This window comes from Rousettus aegyptiacus, unplaced genomic scaffold (genome assembly GCF_014176215.1).
Source record: "Rousettus aegyptiacus isolate mRouAeg1 unplaced genomic scaffold, mRouAeg1.p scaffold_m13_p_7, whole genome shotgun sequence".
NCBI lineage: Eukaryota > Metazoa > Chordata > Mammalia > Chiroptera > Pteropodidae > Rousettus > Rousettus aegyptiacus.
This window is the reverse complement of record NW_023416310.1, coordinates 56,719,267-56,725,699: the sequence shown is the minus strand read 5'-3', so window position 1 is coordinate 56,725,699 and position 6,433 is coordinate 56,719,267.

The following is a 6,433-nucleotide window of genomic DNA, read 5'->3' as shown; positions in this document are numbered from 1 at the left end:
CAAAAGAGGGGGTCCAGACAGGCCAGAGGACCTTCTCAAGGTGCCTCCTGCAGGATGCAGGAGAGCAAACTCACCCCACAGCCCAAGAGGCTGTCAGAATTCACTCTGGACAAAATGGTGGGCCCACAAAAAGCCATGATTGAAGACAAAGTGCTGACTGATTTCAAGGACCTTGAGAGGAGCAGAAGCCAGACATGTGTAGCCAATGTGAGCACAAGCAAGTGGAAATCAGGAAAGATGAGTGATGCCTAGGTGGAGGATCAGGGAGAGCATGTCACCGACACCTCTTCTCAAGACAGGGCAATCTGTAAGTCATTCCCAGGGGAAGGGAAGGAGGATTCAGTGAGTGTTACCTAAAAGGGACTGAGCATTAAACAATAAGAGACTGAGTTAGTTTCAAATGGAAATAGGAAGTTTGGGGGCTTAAGAACCAAAATGAGCTCAGTTATAGAGAAATAAAGACATTGACATTTATGTCTGCCTGATTAATGACTGAGGTTTAAAATCCACAACAAAATCATTGTAACATTATACATCATTCCAAACTTTTCTCTGCACAGATACAAAAGGAGATATAACAATTTCTTTAAAAATAGGAACATCCTATACACACTGCTTTGTAAACCGCTTTGTTCATTTAAAAATAACCTTTCCAATGGAAGAAGATATTTGCAAACAATGCCTTCAATAAGGGGTTAGTATCCAAAATATATAAAGAACTCACACAACTGAACAACAAAAAAAAAACCAAACAATCCAATTAAAAAATGGGCAGAGAACCTGAACAAACTCTACTCCCAAGAGAACCACAAATGGCCAAGAGACATATGAAAAGACGCTCAACTTCACTATGAGGGAAATGCAAGTCAAACCACAAGGAGACACCACCTCACATCTGTCAGAATGGCTGTCATCAACAGGACAAGTGATAACAAGTGTTGAAGAGTTATGGGGGGAAAGGAACCCTCATACACTGCTGGTGGGAATGTAAACTGGTACAGACACTATAGAAAACAGTATGGAGGTTCCTCAAAAAATTAAGAATAGAATTACTATAAGACCCAGCAATCTCTCTTTTGGTTCTCTACTCAAAAAATTTGAAAACTTATCCATAAAGGTATATGCACCCCAATGTTCATAGCAGCATTATTCACAGTGGCCAAGACATGAAAACAACTGAAGTGCCCTTCAATAGATGATTGGATAAAGAAGATGTGGTACATATGTACAAGGGAATATTACTTAGCCATGAGATAAAATACTGCCATTTGTGACAACATGTGTAGATCTTGAGATTATCATGCTAAGCGAAATAAGTCAGAAAAATCTGAGAACCGTGTGATTTTACTTATACGTGGGATATGAAACTGAAAGCAACGAACGAATAAGACAAACAAAAAACTCATAGACACGGACAACAGTTTAGTTGTTACCAGAGGGAAAGTGAGAAGGAGGAGGTAGATAAGGGTAAAGGGGGTCAGATAAATGGTGAAGGAAGATTTGACTTTGGGTGGTGAACACAATACAATATACAGATGATGTATTATCAAATTGTGCACTTGAAACCTATATAATTTTGTTAACCAATGTCACTCTGATACATTTAGATACATATACATATACATACATGCATGTATATATACATACATACATACATACAAATAACTTTTCCAGGTCAATAAATATATAGATACCTGTCATCACTACTAATTGTCACGTAAGATTTTTTTCTTGATACGAATTCATTTTTAAACAACTATTATCAACAAGGTTGTGAGGAATAAAATTTCTGGTACATATATCTTCGTTCACTAGTCTGATTGTTTCCTTAGAATTGATTCCAAGATGTGAAGTTTGGGGATGAAAACCGTGCACCTCTTTAGTTTTCATATGGGCTGTCACAGTGAACTGCCCCTCTGTGTGTATGGTACCAACTTCTTGCCCAATAGTAAATAAGTGCCTCTTTTCTGCTCTCACCAACCTGGTTATTAGCAGGCCTTCAAATCTTTGCTAAATGTACTTGAAGGCTGTTCTAATTTTCATTTCTTTGGTTACTAAGTAAATATTTTGTACATATTTATTGGCCATTTATATTTTATCTTTTGTGAAACGAGGGTGTTTTACCTAATTTTCCATTGCAGTGTTCTTTTTATTGTCTTCCCAGTAAAAATATATAAGTATGTTCATTTATTTACGGTCCTACAGGCTGCAAATTTCCCTCTATCTATCACACGTCTTTTAAATTTATGTATCTTTTCCTTTGGCTTAAGAAGCATGAATTTCATTTCTTTCTCATTTGTGGTTCAAACTGGCCAGAGCCTGAGGTCTCCAAAAGAGAAAGCGTATGCTGGGATCACAGCTGTTAAGACATGCATGCCAGGCCCTTGGCTCAGACAGTAGTGGTAGAAGCAAGCCATATGCCACCCACAAAGGACCTTAAGCTACTGCACACAGGACGTGATAGTCAGCTCTGAGCAGTTGTCCCTAACCTTTCAGACAATAGCATTGACTGTCAACATCTTAAGAGAGTGTGAAGACCATTTGTGCAAAAGACAGAAACAGAGAACACAGGCTTAGCACGATGCCATATGCTCAATGAACATTAATAATTGACTCCTAAGTGCCAAGCATTTCCTTAGGGCTGGGTACAAAAGAAATAGTTCCTGTTTGTCTTTTTGGAACTTAAGAGTCTAATTAGAAAGACAGACATTAATCATAGAATCACAGAAAAAAAATGGAATATTTTAGTGTGATAAGTGCTTTCAATTAGAGATATACATGATACTGAGTAGGTATGTGAGGTCAGAGAAGTAAAGAGCAAGAATTAAAAGGGAAAGAGAGAGCATCCCTAGCAGAGGAAGCAGATGGCACAAAAGCCTTGTGTCGTCCTGTGGTACATCTGAACAACAAGGTCAGTGAGCCTAGGATCGAGGACAAGAAGAAACTTCCTGAGAGGTGAGGCTAGAGAGGCTCAGGATTAGTCTTTATCCTACGAGCGAAAGTAGTGTCTTCAGCAGGGGATCACAGTGTGGGGAAGAAGTGTTTTTGTTAGATTTGTGTTTTAAAAGATTATTCTGGCTAAAGTATAAATGAATTAAAGGGAGGGGACAGGGGAATATGGCAATACTTGCTAGGAGACCACTGTAATAAGAAACTGACAATAGTTTAGACCAAAACGATAGTGGCAGAGGGCCTGTGCAGAAGTCACATTGATCTTGGAGAATGATGTCAGGCAACCATAAACTTAATCAGATGGTGACTCCAGTTGAAGCTATTTTCCCAGATGTAGTACAGCAGAGCCCCTGGCACTCGGCATGCAGCTAAGGCCTTTTTTTCCAGACCAATTTATAAAGATCACTGGAAGTAGTTTGCCTCTACCTGGCATGGCCAGCAGTATATCTTCACAGTGTCACTTCAGAACAATGTCAGTTCTCCCATTCTTTACTGTAATATAGTCCAAAGGTCCCCAACCCCCAGGGCACGGACCAGTACCAGTCCATCACCTGTTAGGAACTGGGCTGCACAGCAGGAGGTGAGCGGTGGGCCAGTGAGCAAAGCTTCATCACTATTTGCAGGGGCTCCCCAGCATTAGCATCCCCACCTCAGCTCCACCTCAGATCATCAATTAGATTCTCATAGGAGCACCGGTCCCTGATGCCAAAAAGGTTGGGGACCGCTACTATAGTCCACAGACATCTTGATCATCTTGACAGATCCCAAAGCATCAGTCTACCACATTGATTACATTCTGATTGGATCCAATGAGCCGAAAGTACCAAGTACTTTAGATGCCTTAATAAGACAAGCAAACAAGAGGGTAAAATTTAACCCTCTGCCCCCCAAAATTCAGGGGTTTTCCACCTCAGAGAGGGTTTTGGGTTAGCGTGGTGGTGGGGGGGTCATCAATGGTCTAGAGTGCGTCAAAATATCCCCTTCTACATTGAAAGACAACTGTACCTAACAAACACCCCACCACCACCATTACCCTGCTACCACCTGCTCAGGCAGGTTTAAAAAAATTTAAAAGACACAATATTTGGTAGGGTTTTTTGATTACTGAAGACAACATATACCACATTTGAGTGTGCTGCTTTGACCGACCTACAAACTCACAGCTGTAAAGCTGCTAGATTCAAGGTGAGACCAGGACAAGAGTATGTTCAGCAGTAAGTTTAGGCTGCTCTACTACTTAGGCCTTATACTCCAGGAGATCCAATTATATTTTGAAGTGTCCACGTCCAACAGGAATGCTGTATAGAGTCCATGGCCAGGACCAATAAGAGAATCATATTGCAGGATTTTAGAGCAAGTCTATGCCCTTTTCTTCTGCAGATACCTATTCTCCTTTTGAGAAACAGCTTCTGGCTAGCTACTGGTCCACGGTAGGGACGGAACACCTAACCATGGGACATCAGGTGACCATGCAGCCTGAACCTCCCCTCATAAACTAGCAGCTTCTGACCCAAATAGCCATAATGTTGGGCACATGCAGCTACAATCTACAAAGTGGAACTAGTACACGAGACCAAGCTCAGGCAGGTCCAAAGGGCACAAGTTACGTGAGCAGGCGGCTCATGTTCATTTGACACCAGTTCCTGTTGCATTGTCTACTGGGGGGTTCCTTAAGACCAGTGGACCAAGGAAGACAAAACACAAGCCTGCTTTAGAGATGGATTTGTACGATATGCTGGTACAACCTGCAAGTGGACAGTCGCAGCACTTCATCCCTACTCAAAGTGATGTTGAAGGACAGTTAGTGAAGGAAAATCCTCTAGTGGGCATAACTTTAACCAGTGTATTTTGTTGTTAACTATATTTGAAGTGCGAGATGGCCAGAAGTACAAATCTAGACTAATTCATGGGCAGTTGCCAATGGTTTGACTGACGGTCAGGGATTCAGAAGAAACAGGATTACAAGACCAGTGAAAAGGAAGTCTGGGAAAGAGGTATATGGATGGACTCCTTGAATGAGTATATACTATGAAATATTTGTATTCCGTGTGAATGCCCACCAAAAGGCATCCATTGCAGAGGACTCTTAATAACTAGGAATACACCAGTGACATGCTCTGTAGATGTCAGCCAGCAGCCTTTCTCTAGCCTCCAGTGCTTGCTCAGTCAGTTTGTGAGCCATGGTTGCAGGGATGGAGGCTATGCATGGGCTCAACGGCATGGACTTCCGTTTTCCCTGACCTCGGTAGTGCTTCTGCTGGCATCTATCTAATGTGCCAACAGCAAATATTAACACTGAGTCTCCAATATGGCACCATTCCTTGTGGGGAATGGCAACCTACGTGGTGCCAGGCTGATTACCATCTGCTATTATAGAGGGTGCAGAGAACTGTCCTCAGAGGAATAGACATATATTCTGGATATGGATTTGCCTTCCCTGCCCATAATCTTCCCTGACCAACACTAGCATCTATGGACTCTGAATGCCTTATCACCACCAAGGCATTACACACAGTATTGCATCTGATCAAGGAACTCTTCACAGCAAAGCAAGTGCAGCAGTAGGCTCAGGTCCATAGATTTAACCGGTCTTACCACACATACCACCATCTGAAAGCAGCTAGCCTAATAGAATGGTGGAATGAATTACTAAAAACTCTAGCAGTACCACTTGATATTGTTTTACAGGATGCAGTTTACTTTGAATAACAGACCATTGTATGATACTCTTGCCCCCATAACCTATATTGGAGTGACTGCTCTATCACACCTCATAATCTTGCAGAATCTTTGTTTCCTGTGCCAGCAACTTAAAGCTCTGCTAGTTTATAGCTCTTAGTTCCCAAGGGAGGAATGCTTCCACCAGAAGACACAATGGTTCCATTGAGTTGGAAGATGAGACTACCACCTGGACATTTTTGGGCTCCTCATACCACTGACCCAACGGGCAAAAAAAAAAAAAAAAAAGCAAAGTGGGAAAGTGTAATCTACCTGTGTGACTATTGTGTGACTACACCTGATTACCAAGGGGAAATTGGGTACTCCTACACAATGCAGGCAAGATGGCGTACATCCAATAGTAAAGATTAATGGAAAACTACAGCAACTAAAAGGTGGAAGCACGATAATTAAGGATTCAGGCCCTTAGAGACTGAACATTTGGGGCCCTTTACCAGGTAAAGCACCCCGAGCTGATGTTTGAGCTTCGGGCAGAGCAAACATGGAAGGGATAGTGAAAGAATACGTATGTTACAGTGTTGTGACCAATTACAGAAATGAGGGCTGTGACTTTATTTTTCCATTTGCTTGTTGTACGTACATAATTTTTGTATGCTAACCATTTTTTCTCTTACCATTTTTATGTAAAATTGTTGGAAATTAACTTTGTAACTTAGTCTTTATGTAACAAAACATTTAGTGGGGCTGTGGCTGGATTTGAGGTGTAACCAAAAGAGCCATCAGCGGAAAAATGTTTCTTGGA